General features: G+C 38.9%; 1 long non-coding RNA gene across 1 annotated transcript in view; it reads right to left on the bottom strand.

The window, feature by feature from the left end:
• The window catches only part of LOC133047949 (uncharacterized), a 315,323-nt gene that overhangs the window by 182,126 nt on the left and 118,414 nt on the right, over positions 1-14,783 (bottom strand). The gene's annotated exons all lie outside the window — the stretch shown is intronic.

Genomic DNA, 14,783 nt, shown 5'->3' with positions numbered 1-14,783 from the left:
TACTTCTGCTTCACTGACTATGCTGAAGCCTTTGGACTGTATGGATCAAAACAAACCAGGAAATTCTTAAAGAGGTGGGAAAACCAGACCACCTTACCTGCCTCCTGAGAAGCAACAGTTATAACTGGACATGAAACAATGGACTATTGTTCCATTGTTCCATAGTGGGAAAGGAGTATGATATTCCCACCCTGCTTATTTAACTTATATGCAGAGTACATCATGAAAAATCCTGGGCTGAGTGGGTCACAAGTTGGAATCAAGATTGCCAGGAGAAATATCAATAACCTCAGATATGCAGATGATACCACCCTAATGGCAGAAAGTGAAGAGGAACTGAAGAGCCTCCTGATGAAGGTGAAAGAGGAGAGTGAAAAGGCTGGCTTAAAACTCAACATTCAAAACCAAGATCACAGCATCCAGTCCCATCACTTCACAGCAAATAGATGGGGAAAAAATGGAAACAGTGGCAGATTTAATTTTCTTGAACTCCAAAATCATTGCAGACCATAAAAGTGGCCATGAAATTAAAGACACTTGCTCTTTGGAAGAAAAGCTATAACAAACTTAGCCAGTATATTAAAAACCAGAGACATCACTTTGCTGACAAATATCCATATAGTCAAAGCTGTGGTTTTTCCAGTAGTCACGTACCAATGTGAGAGTTGGACCATAAAGAAGGCTGAGCACCGAAGAATTGATGCTTTCGAACTGTGGTGCTGGAGATGACTCTTGAGAGTCCCTTGGACTGCAAGTAGATCAAAGGAGTCAATCCTATAAGAAATCAATCCTGAATATTCATTGGAAGGACTGATGATGAAGCTGAAACTCCAATACTTCAGACCCTGATGTGAAGAACTGACTCTTTGGAAAAGAATTTTATGCTGGGAAAGATTGAGGGAAGGAGGAGAAGTGTGCAATAGAGAATGAGATGGTTGGATAGCATTACCGACTAAATGGACGTGAATTTGAGCAAACTCTAGAAGATAGTGAAGGACAGGAAAGCCTGGTGTGCAGTCCATGGAGGTTGCAAAAAGTAGGATGTGACTTAGCAACTGAACAATACAACATTATTACTTAAATCAAGAAAAGATAAAACAAATGTAAAAATAAAACATACAGTTTAACAAATGAACTCATGGGGATGAAAAATATGTTCAATAAAGAGATAAGGGGAATTCCCTGGCAGGCCAGTGGTTAAGGCCTGGGTTTGATCCCTGTTTGGGAAATTAAAATTCCATAAGCCATGTCAAAATAAAATAAAGTAAAGAGATGAGGAAAAGAAAGAAAAATGATGATGGTGAGTGTTAGGTAATGGAACAGAGTGTTTTGTTGAACTGAACAAAAAGGGGAACTAACTACTATGCTAAATAATTCTGATCTTTGTGCAATCTGTAACATAAGAAACCAAAGCAATCCATAGGGTCAAACTTCATATGTACTTGACTTTTCAATCACCGTATTAGCATATTTTACATTTATGTGATAGAAACTTTGCATTTCTTTTCTCAAGGGATCTCTACATTTTTTCAGTAAGCGAGAAATTATTATGAAAATTGAATTTCACTAGTCTCTTGTGAGCTGGACTTTGCATTTGCATCAGAGGAAAAGTTTTGAACACTAGGGTATTTTGGAATTCTTCTTACTTCTTTTCTGTATTTTGTTCTAGGCAATGCATGAGCCACTTTTTTTTTTTTTTAAACTGCATCTTCATTTGAAATTTGTTAACATCAAAGCACAAAATGTTCCCCCGGTGTTTATTGTCTCTGCAATCCAGTAACTCTCCATCACCTTAGCCATTTAGAGAACATGGAGCATATGGTACCAAGAGCTACAGTGTACAGCTATGAGACACACTGTCAGGCCTTTACACCTAAGTCCCTGTGAGTCGCTTCATTTTTGGACCTCTTGATACTTAATAATAAAGGGAAAGATTACTAGTTTTGTTCTTAAAAACTCAGCAATTTACTGAGCACTGCTCTCATTTGTATACAATTAATTGTCAAATCTGATAACTGATATTATTGTGTTATAAGAAATTACATTTTATTTACATCAATTGGACACACAGATTATAGAAATTATATACACAGATTATATATATATATATATATATATTATATACATAGATTATATAGTTTCTCCAGGGAAACTGACCTTAAAGGCAAGTGGGATTTGATTATAAGATTTCCATAGGACTAGGGTAAACAGAGACTTAAGTCTTGGAGGCACAAACAAAATCTTGCATACACCAACACCCAGAGGAAAGGAGCAGTGACACCACAAAAGACTGAATCAAAATTACCTGCTACTGTTAGACGGTCTCCTGTGGAGGCATGGGTCAGGAGGGGCTCACTATAGAGACAGGGACATTGGCAGCAGGAGCCCTGAAAAGACCCCTTTGGCATAATTCCTCTTGGAGGTTGCCAACAGTAGTGTTAGACGCTCAGTCTTGCCCAACTCGTTATGATCCTCTGGACTGCAACACGCCAGGCTCCTATGTCCATGGGATTCTCCAGGCAAGAACACTGGAATGGGTTGCCATTCTCTTCTCCAGGGGATCTTCCCAAGTCAAAGAGCGAACCCAGGTCTCCTGCATTGCAGGCAGATTCTTTACCAAAGTAGCTACCAGGTTACCATTAACTCTACCTTAGAGCCCATAGACCCCAGGGCTCCATTTTGGTTCAGTCGCTCAGTCGTGTCTGACTCTCTGTGACCTCAAGGACTGCAGTATGCCAGGCCAACCTGTCCATCACCAACTCCCAAAGTTTACTCTAACTCATGTCCATTGAGTCAGTGATGCCATCCAACCATCTCATCCTCTGTCATCCCCTTCTCCTCACGTATTCAATCTTACCCAGCATCAGGGTCTTTTCCAATGAGTCAGTTCTTTATATCATGTGGCCAAAGTATCAGAGTTTCAGCTTCAGGATCAGCCCTTCCAATGAATATTCAGGACTGATTTCCTTTAGGATGGACAGGTTGGATCTCCTTGCTGTCCAAGGGAGTCTTCTCAACACCACAGTTGTTCCTCAACACTTCCTCAACTTCCTTCCAACACTTCCAAAACTTCCTTCATTTCCTCAACACTTCTCAAGAGTCTTGTCCAACACCACAGTTCAAAAGCATCAATTCTTCAGGGCTCAGCTCTCTTTATAGTCCATATCACACAACCATAGATAACTACTGGCAAAACCAAAGCTTTGACTAGACAGAACTTTGCTGGCAAAGTAAACTCTCTCCTTTTTAATATTCTTTCCAGGTTGGTCATAACTTTTCTTCCAAGGAACAAGCATCTTTTAATTTCATGGCTGCAGTCACCATCTGCAGTGATTTTGGAGTCCAGAAAAATAAAGTCTGTTACTATTTCCACTGTTTCCCCATCTATTTTCCTTGAAGTGATGGAACCAGATGCCATGATCTTAGTTTCCTGAATGCTGAGTTTTAAGTTAGCTTTTTCACTTTCCTCTTTCACTTTCATCAAGGGGCTCTTTAGTTCTTTGGTTTCTACCATAAGGGTGGTGTCATCTGCACATCTGAGGTTATTGATATTTCTCCAGGCTATCTTGATTCCAGCTTGTGCTTCTTCCAGCCCAGCGTTTCCCATGATGTACTCTGTATATAAATTAAATAAATAGGGTGACAATATACAGCCTTGACATACTCCTTTCCCTATTTAGAACCAGTCTGTTGTTTCATGTCCAGTTCTAACTGTTGCTTCCTGACCTGCATGCGTATTTCTCAAAAGGCAGGTCAGGTGGTCTGGTATTCCCATCTCTTTCAGAATTTTCCACAGTTTGCTGTGATCCACACAGTCAAAGGCTTTGGCATAGTCAATAAAACAGATATTTTTCTGGAACTTTCTTGCTTTTCAAAGATCCAACAGATGTAGGCAATTTGATTTCTGGTTCTACTCCCTTTCTAAATTCAGCTTGAACATCTGGAAGTTCACAGTTCACATACTGTTGAAGCCTGGCTTGGAGAATTTTGAGCATTACTTTGCTAGCGTGTGAGATGAGTACAATTGTGTGGTAGTTTGAGTATTCTTTGGCATTGCCTTTCTTTGGAGTTGGGAATGAAAACGGACCTTTCCCAGTCCTGTGGCCACTGCTGAGTTTTCCAAATTTGCTGGCATATTGAGTGCAGCACTTTCACAGCATCATCTTTTAGGCTCTGAAATAGCTCAACTGGAATTCCATCACTTCCACTAGCTTTTTTCGTAGTGATGCTTCCTAAGGCCCACTTGACTTCACATTCCAGGATGTCTGGCTCTAGATGAGTAATCACACCATCGTGATTATCTGGGTTGTGAAGCTCTTTTTTGTATAGTTTTTCTGTGTATTCTTGCCAACTCTTCTTAACATCTTCTGCTTCTATTAGGTCCATACCATTTCTGTCCTTTATTGTGCTCATCTTTCCATGAAATGTTCCCGTGGTATCTCTAATTTCTTGAAGAGATCTCTAGTCTTTCCCATTCTATTGCCTCAAGGCCAAAGAACAAACAGGGAGGGAGCACAACTCCACCCATCAGCAGATAATGGGATTAAAGCTTTACTGAGCAAGATCCTGCTCATCATATCAAGAACCAGTTTTTCCCACTGCCAGTACCTCCCACCAGGAAGCTTAAATAGCTTCTGAGCCTCCTCCATCTGAGGGCAGACAAAAAGCCAAGAAGACCCACAACCCCAGGGTACCTAGATCAAAAAACCTCATTGCAGAAAGTTAATCATAATGAAAAACAGAAAGTTATGTTCCAAGTCCATATAGAAAAAGCTTTGGTTTTTCCAGAATGTGAGAGCTGGAGTATAAAGAAGGCTGTGCACTGAAGAATTAATGCTTTTGAAGTGTGATATTGGAGACTTTATTTTGGGGGGCTCCAAAATCACTGCAGATGATGACTACAGTCATAAAATTTTAAAATGCTTACTCCTTGGAAGGAAAGCTATGACCAACCTAGACAGAATATTAAAAAGCAGAGACATTACTTTGCCAACAAAGGTCTGTCTAGTCAAAGTTATGGTTTTTCCAGTAGTCACCTATGGATGTAAGAGTTGGACTATAAACAAAGCTGAGAGCCGAAGAATTGATGCTTTAGAACTGTGGTGTTGGAGAAGACTCTTGAGAATCCCTTGGACTGCAAGGAGATCCACCCAGTCCATCCTAAAGGAGATCAGTCTTGGGTGTTCATTGGAAGGACTGATGCTGAAGCTGAAACTCCAATACTTTGGCTACCTCATGCGAAGAGCTGACTCATTTGAAAAAACCCTGATGCTGGGAAAGATTGAGGGCACGAAGAGAAGGGGATGACAGAGGATGAGATGGTTGATTGGCATCACTGATTCAGTCTGAGTAAGCTCCAGGAGCTGGTGATGGATGGGGAAGCCTGGTTTATAGCAGTCCATAGGGTCACAAAGAGTTGAATTTGACTGAGAGACTGAACTGAACTGAAAGGATTAGAGAAGGCTCTTGAGAGTCCCTTGGACTGTAAGGAGATCAAACCAGTGAATCCTAAAGTCAACTGTGAACATTCATTGGAAGGACTGATGCTGAAGCTGAAGCTCCAATACTTTGGCCATCTGATGTGAAGAGAAAACTCACTGGAAAAGACCCTTATGCTGGGAAAGTTTGAAGGTGGGAGGAGAAGGGCATGACAGAAGACGAGATGACAGAAGACAGACTCAATGAACATTAGTTTAAAGAAACTTTGGAAGATGGTGAAGGACAGGGAAAGCTAGTGTGCTGCAGTCCATGGGGTCGCAAAGAGTTGGACATGACTAAGTGACTGAACAACAACAATATTCCAGATGAAAATGAAAACCCCATAGAAACAACCAAATGAAGTGGAGATAGGAAACCTTCCAGAAAAAAATAAAAGAACATCAGAATAATGATAGTGAAGATGATCCAGGATCTTGGGGAAAATAATGGAGAAGATGCAAGAAATGTTTACTAAAGCCCTAGAAGAACTAAAGAACACATAAACAGAGATGAATAATACACTAGAAGGAATCAATAGCAGAATAACTGAGGCAGAAGAATGGATAAATGACCTGAAGGATATGATGGTAGAAATCGCTGCCACAGAACAGGATATAGAAAAAAGGATGGGAAAAAAAAAGACAATCTAAGAGACCTATGGGACAACATTAAACACACCAACATTGACATTATAGGGATCCCAGAAGGAAAGGAGAGAAAGGACCTGAGAAAATATTTGAAGAGATAATAGCCAAAATCTTCCCTAACAGGGAAAAGGGAAATAGTCAACCATGTCCAGGAAGCACAGAGTACCAGGCAGGATAAACTCAAAGAGTAACAGACTGAGACACACAGTAATCAAACTGACAAAAATGAAAGACAAAGATAAAATATTAAAAGCAACAGGGAGAAAACTTTAAATAACATACAAGGGAACTCCCATCAAGTTATCAGCTGATTTTTCAATGGAAACTCTGTAAATCAGAAGAGAATGGCATGATTTACTTACAGTGATAAAAGGGAAGGGCCTACAACTAAGAATGGTCTACCCAGCAAGACTCTCATTCAGATTTGATGGAGAAATCAAAATCTTTACAGACGAGCAAAAGCTAAGAGAACGCAGCACCAACAAACCAGTTTTTCAACAAATGTTAGAGGAATTTCTTTAGGTAGGAAACACAAGAGAAGGAAAAGACCTACACAAAATAAACCCAAAGCAATTAAGAAAACGGTAATAGGATCATACATATGGATAATTACTTTAAATGTAAATGGATTAAATTCACCAAACAAGACAGAGACTGGTGGTCAGATAAAAACATGTACAGGTATGCACTTCCACTTACCACATTACTCTGCTTAACACACCCCCCCACCAACTGTATGCAATTATTTTATATTGTTAGCTTAATCATGTTCCCATTATCGCTTGCAACTGTAATTTCTATTCTTTGTCTGGCTACTGACTGTGAAAACTGATAAACATCTTTTACTAGTGTGATTATGTAGCTGCTGCTGCTAAGTCACTTCAGTTGTGTGCGACTCTGTGTGACCCCACACAGCAGCCCACCAGGCTCCCCTGTCCGGGGGATTCTCCAGGCAAGAACACTGGAGTGGGTTGCCATTTCCTTCTCCCTTGTATGAAAGTGAAAAGTGAAACTGAATTCACTCCGTTGTGTCTGACTCTTTGTGACCCCATGGACTGCAGACTACCAGGCTCCTCCGGCCATGGGATTTTCCAGGCAAGAGGACTGGAGTGGGGTGCCATCACCTTCTCTGGATTATGTAGCTATTACTCATTTAATACCATTGTATCATGATAGGGAAACCGAGAAATGATAGAGTTCTATACCACTGAAACTACCACTTAACAGAAAAATCTGTAATCACTTCTTAAAATTCAGATACATATCACAATTACTTTGGAATTTTTTGAAAATTACAAATGACCAGGTATTGCTGTTTTTCTCCAAAACTCCAGACATGTTTCTAGTGAGCAGTCATGTTTAAAAACAACTAGACTATATAATGATCTTTTATCTAGTTTGCAGCACTTTTCTATTTTATATTCAGTGCTCCCATTTAATTGAGTTTGTTTTCCCAATATCTCCATCACTTCTTTTTCTTTGTTGATGTTCTTTCCTCAAGCATAGTAGAAAAACCTTTGTATACATATATATAAATATTATATATAAAATATGTATTTTAGAAAACTTATGAACTCTTGCCTAAGGAAAAAATTGATGACATTTTGATTCAATTTGTTTGACTTAGTATGAATAGAATGCTAGACCTATAATTAAAAAAAATAGATATGCAACAAGCAACAAAGATTTACTGTATAAAACAGGGACTTTTAGTCAGTATCTTGTAAAAATCTATAATTTAAAATAATCTGAAAAATAAGATATGTGTATAACTGAATCACCATGCTGTGCACCTGAAATATTGTAAGTCGACTATACTTCAATAAAATATATATATTTAAAAAAAAGAACTATTCCATTGTACATAATATAAAAAGCACCAAAAGGATATTCAGTCTACTTTTAGTAACAATCTATTAGAAAATAAATGCCAATCAGTTCTTTGCTTGAACATTTCTGTAACCCTGAAAATACTACTAAACAAATCATGCCATTTAAATTCCAAACTACCTATTTAAAAATCTATATATCTTAAATATATAATGTAGTTTGTTGTAAGAAAATGTGTCTCAAACATACTACATAAATTTGAAGTAGAAAATCCATGTGTACATATCAAAAGAAAGATATATTTAATAGTTGAGGAATATCATCCATACCTGTTTAAAATACATTTTACTTCATACTGTAATGGTAAAACAGTTGCTTATAATTTAAAATATTTATGGAATTAGGTAGAAAAATAATTTGCCTTCAAAATTAATCTAATTCAAGAAACATTAAGAATCTACAATTGAAAAGAGTATAATATTAAAATAGCTCAAAGAAATACTCTAAATATTCGTAGCTAATTCTCTAGTATTCTCTGCTCTTTGAAACTAATACACTTTGACAGAAGTGCAATATTAAAACTGAAGGTATTATAAAAAGACTCAGAAATGACCTTTCTTAAGGATTTAGAAAAGATGTCAGAAATATTTTATACAATGAATTATACAAAAATTATTAGTAACAATTATTGCCAACAATATAATTCCTACTATTTCTATCATTGATATTAATAGTATGACTGTGTGAGGAAATACATGTCTAATGTTGAGTCAGCTGGATAGTTATTATTCCATCAACAGAATTCAATTACTCAAAATCAGTCCATCACTGAGAAATAGTCTCTGTTGAAGTTAAAACCCTTTGAGCTGATATTTGGTCTCAATAATGTATGCACACAAAGACAGAGAAATACACACACATATAAATACAAATATATACTAACTTAACCAAAAGTAGTATATGTGTATATATATGTGTGTGTGTGTGTAAATATACTTCATTTATATTATTTTATTAAGTTTGGCATATCAAAGTAGCTCACAACCAAGGAAGATCCATAACTAACATAACAAATTAGGGGTGATTTCCCTCAAACCCCACATATATTGGTTGCAGTGAAAAAACAAGAAATATTAACCCAATCTGTTCATTCCCAAATGTCATTGTATAAAATATTGTTTTTAATCTGCTTGTGAGAGACTCTACCTTTCTTTTGCAGCTCCCTCAGGGAACTTATTGTTATTTTTTGTATTATTTCTTCTAACCACCACTTTAAGTATGATGGTTATCCATGATGATTACATTCGTTACTTTAAAGAAGATATTAGAACAAGTTAAATTCAACAGTAGACATACATACAAACACATACACACACACACTTCCCATCAGAAAGCTAAAGTATGTGATATATGCATGGTATGATTTTTTTCAACCTCCTATTCATTGTTCTCCAAATCTTGCCTTGAATAGTCTTGGGCAGACAAATGACTGTTTTACACATAAGGGAGCTAAAAATGAAATCCAGGTATGGTACAACTTGATGAATACAGATATTGAAGACCTGAAGCTTATAAACTCAGAAATTCCTTCATTAAGAAAAACAATTCAAGACACGTGCACCCCAATGTTCATCACAGCACTGTTTATAATAGCCAGGACATGGAAGCAACCTAGATGCCCATCAGCAGACGAATGGATAAGGAAGCTGTGGTACATATACACCATGGAATATTACTCAGCCATTAAAAAGAATTCATTTGAATCAGTTCTAATAAGATGGATGAAACTGGAGCCCATTATACAGAGTGAAGTAAGCCAGAAAGATAAAGAACATGACAGCATACTAACACATATATATGGAATTTAGAAAGATGGTAACGATAACCCTATATGCAAAATAGAAAAAGAGACACAGATGTACAGAACAGACTTTTGGACTCTGTGGGAGAAGGCGAGGGTGGGATGTTTCGAGAGAATAGCATGTATATTATCTATAGTGAAACAGATCACCAGCCCAGGTTGGATGCATGAGACAAGTGCTCGGGCCTGGTGCACCGGGAAGACCCAGAGGGATCGGGTGGAGAGGGAGGTGGGAGGGGGGATTGGGATGGGGAATACATGTAACTCCATGGCTGATTCAAGCCAATGTATGACAAAACCCACTGCAATGTTGTGAAGTAATTAGCCTCCAACTAATAAAAATAAATGAAAAAAAAAAAAAAGAAAAACAATTCAAAATTATTAACTAAAAATTATGTGCAAGTCTTGAAAAGAAAACAAGTAAATAAATGCTCTGAAGCTTAAACTTCAGTAGATTCACAACAAATCTAGTATTTGTGACAGTGTTTTATCCAGTAACTGTCAGAGTATTATTTATCATTTATCATACCCTTTTGTCTGCTGTCTGGAGCTGTTGTCTCCATAATTTATCTCAATAACACTAATAACCAGAGATTACTCCTGACCTGCCTCTATCACATTCCTGAACTGAACACATGGACACAGTGAGGGAACATGGTTGAATTTTCATCTTTGTCCAATAACTACTGACTATTTGGAAGTTTTTAGACAGAACCTGCATGCATTGAGAGACTTCAGCTCTTTGCACAACTCTAAGATATTTCTTGGCCGAGAGGAGCTACCACACACCCGAGGTCAGGGGCAGCGGCCGAGAGGAGCAACCCCATTTCCAAGGAGCAGCAGCTGTGCGGGTGCAGGAGGGCCGAGAGGAGCTACTCCATGTTAAAGGTCAGGAACTGCGAGGAGATACACCTCGTCCAATTAAGGAGCAGCGGCTGTGCCTTGCTGGAGCAGCCGTGAAGAGATACCCCATGTCCAAGGTAAGAGAAACCCAAGTAAGACGGTAGGTGTTGCGAGAGGGCATCAGAGGGCAAACACACTAAAACCATAATCACAGAAAACTACCCAATCTGATCACAGGACCACAGCCTTGTCTAACTCAGTGAAACTCAGCCATGCCATGTGGGGCCACCCAAGACGGACGGGTCATGGTGGAGAGGTCTGACAGAATGTGGTCCACTGGAGAAGGGAATGGCAAACCACTTCAGTATTCTTGCCTTCAGAAACCCATGAACTGTATGAAAAGGCAAAATGATAGGATACTAAAAGAGGAACTCCCCAGGTTGGTAGGTGCCCAGTATGCTACTGGAGATCAGGAGAGAAATAACTCCAGAAAGAATGAAGCAATGGAGCCAAAGCAAAAACAATACCCAGTTGTGGATGTGACTGGTGATAGAAACAAGGTCCAATGCTATAAAGAGCAATATTGCATAGGAATCTGTAATGTTAGGTCCGTGAATCAAGGCAAATTGGAAGTGGTCAAATAGGAGATGGCAAGAGTGAACATTGACATTCTAGGAATCAGCAAACGAAAATGGACTGGAATGGGTGAATTTAACTCAGATGACCATTATATCTACTACTGTGGGCAGGAATCCCTTAGAAGAAATGGAGTAGCCATCATGGTCAACAAAACAGTCTGAAATGTAGTACTTGGATGCAATCTCAAAAACAACAGAATGATCTCTGTTCATTTCCAAGGCAAACCATTCAATATCACAGTAATTCAAGCCTATGCCCACAGCCAGTAAGGCTGAAGAAGCTGAAGTTGAATGGTTCTATGAAGACCTACAAGACCTTTTAGAACTAACACCCAAAAAGGATGTCCTTCTCATTATAGGGGACTGGAATGCAAAAGTAGGAAGTCAAGAAACACCTGGAGTAACAGGCAAATTTGGCCTCGGAGTACTGAATGAAGCAGGGCAAAGGCTAATAGAGTTTTACCAACAGAACCCACTGGTCATAGCAAACACCCTCTTCCAACAACACAAGAAAAGACTCTGCATATGGACATCACCAGATAGTCAACACTGAAATCAGATTGATTATATTTTTTGTAGCCAAAGATGGAGAAGCTCTATACAGTCAGCAAAAACAAGACCGGGAGCTGACTGTGGCTCAGATCATGAACTCCTTATTGCCAAATTCAGACTTAAATTGAAGAAAGTAGGGAAAACCACTAGACCATTCAGTTATGACTGTAATCAAATTCCTTATGACTATACAGTGGAAGTGAGAAATAGATTTAAGGGACTATATCTGATAGACAGAGTGCCTGATGACCTATGGATGGATGTTCGTGACATTGTACAGGAGACAGGGATCAAGACCATCCCCATGGAAAAGAAATGCAAAAAAGCAAAATGGCTGTCTGAGGAGGCCTTACAAATAGCTGTGAAAAGAAGAGGAGCGAAAAGCAAAGGAGAAAAGGAAAACATTCACATTTGAATGCAGAGTTCCAAAGAATAGCAAGGAGAGATAGGAAAGCCTTCTTCGGCGATCAATGCAAATAAATAGAGGAAAACAACAGAATGGGAAAGATTAGAGATCTCTTCAAGAAAACTAGAGACCTTCAAGACCAGATAATCATGATGGTGTAATCACTCACCTAGAGCCAGACATCCTGGAATGTGAAGACAAGCGGGCCTTAGGAAGCATCACTATGAACAAAGCTAGTGGAGGTGACTGAATTCCAGTTGAGCTATTTCAAATTCTGAAAGAGGATGCTGTGAACGTGCTGCACACAATATGCTGGCAAATTTGGAAATCTCAGAAGTGGCCACAGGACTAGAAAAGGTCAGTTTACATTCCAATTCCAAAGAAAGGCAATCCCAAAGAATGCTCAAGCTACCACACAATTACACTCATCTCACACGCTAGTCAATGTATGGCAAAAACCACTACAATATTGTAATTAGCCTCCAACTAATAAAAATGAATGGGAAAAAAAATTTAAAAAAAAAAAAAAAGAAGTGCTCAAAATTCTCCAAGCCAGGCTTCAGCAATACGTGAACCGAGAACTTCCAGATGTTCAAGCTGGTTTTAGAAAAGGCAGAGGACCAGAGATCAAATTGCCAAAATCCGATGGATAATCAAAAAAGCAAGAGAGTTCCAGAAAAAGATCTATTTCTGCTTTATTGACTATGCCAAAGCCTTCGACTGTGTGGATAACAATAAACTGTGGAAAATTCTGAAAGAGATGGGAATAGCAGACCACCTGACCTGCCTCTTGAGAAACCTATATGCAGGTCAGGAAGCAGCAGTTAGAATTGGACATGGAACAACAGACTGGTTCCAAATAGTAAAAGGAGTACATCAAGGCTGTATATTGTCACCCGGCTTATTTAAGTTATATGCAGAGTACATCATGAGAAACGCTGGGCTGGAAGAAGCACAAGCTGGAATCAAGATTGCCAGGAGAAATATCAATAACCTCAGATATGCAGATGACACGACCCTGATGGCAGAAAGTGAAGAGGAACTAAACAGCCTCTTGATGAAAGTGAAAGAGGAGAGTGAAAAAGTTGGCTTAAAGCTCAACATTCAGAAAACTAAGATCATGGCATTTGGTCCCATCACTTCATGGGAAATAGATGGGGAGACAGTGGAAACAGTGTCAGACTTTATTTTTGGAGGGCTCCAAGATCACTGCAGATGGTGACTGAAGCCATGAAATTGAAAGACGCTTACTCCTTGGAAGGAAAGTTATGACCAACCTAGATAGCATATTAAAAAGCAGAGACATTACTTTGCCAACAAAGGTCCATCTGGTCAAGGCTATGGTTTTTCCAGTGGTCATGTATGGATGTGAGAGTTGGGCTATAAAGAAAGCTGAGCACCAAAGAATTGATGCTTTTAAACTGTGGTGCTGGAGAAGACTCTTGAGAGTCCCTTGGACTGCAAGGAGATCCAACCAGTCCATCCTGAAGGAGATCAGTCCTCGGTGTTCACTGGAAGGACTGATGCTGAAGCTGAAACTCCAATACTTTGGCGACTTATGCAAAGAACTGACTCATTGGAAAAGACCCTGATGCTGGGAGGGATTGGGGGCAGGAGGAGAAGGGGACGACAGAGGATGAGATGGTTGGATGGCATCACCGACTCGATGGGCATGGGTTTGGGTAGACTCCAGGAGTTGGTGAGGGACAGGGAGGCCTGGCGTGCTGCGATTCATGGGGTCACAAACAGTCAGACATGACTGAGCGACTGAACTGACTGACTATAGATATTTCTTAACTGAGACTCAAAGAATATTTCATAAACATAGTTGTTAGGATACTAGGGTGTTTTCTCTTTAATCTCCAAGAATTGTATGACATCTTCTCTTTTCCTGAGTTGGGAAGATTCCCCTGGAGTAGGAAATGGCAACCCACTCTAGTATCTTTGCCTGGAGAATGCTATGGACAGAGAAGCCTGGTGGGCTACAGTCTATGGCATCTCAAAGAGTCGGACACAATTGAAGAGACTTAGCACAATCTCTTTTCAAGCAAACAATGCTCTTTATATTGCTCTTGATTTTCTCTCTGTTTTATATTTATTGTCCTTCAGATTTTTCATAAAAATGTAGTGTCTTACTATTCTTTCTCATTGATTTTTCAGGTCAAAAATTGGAAATGGTGACTTTTTAAAAGAGTAACCAAATCTGCACACAATCGACTTTAAAGTTGAAATACATTATCTGAAACAAATCCTTTCTAATATGTAAAGATAGGTCTATGGGATTTTTTTTTTTTTAAACTTTGAATGCAGATTAAACTCCACAAGGTTAAATGACAAGGTTAAGTGTCTAATTTTGCAACCCTTTTATACCTGGTGAGTGCTAAGGCTTTCCTAATGATAGGATTAAATATGGTTTCTAGCTACAAACAGTTGCTTGTCATTCCCTATAGGTTAGCCTCTATATTTTGTGCTTATCACAAACAGAGAGGAAATAACTTTCTAGGCCTTTTGTGAGCCTATGAAAATGC

This window comes from Dama dama, chromosome 28 (genome assembly GCF_033118175.1).
Source record: "Dama dama isolate Ldn47 chromosome 28, ASM3311817v1, whole genome shotgun sequence".
In the NCBI taxonomy this organism is placed as follows: Eukaryota; Metazoa; Chordata; class Mammalia; order Artiodactyla; family Cervidae; genus Dama; species Dama dama.
This window is presented reverse-complemented; position numbering and strand designations above follow the sequence as displayed.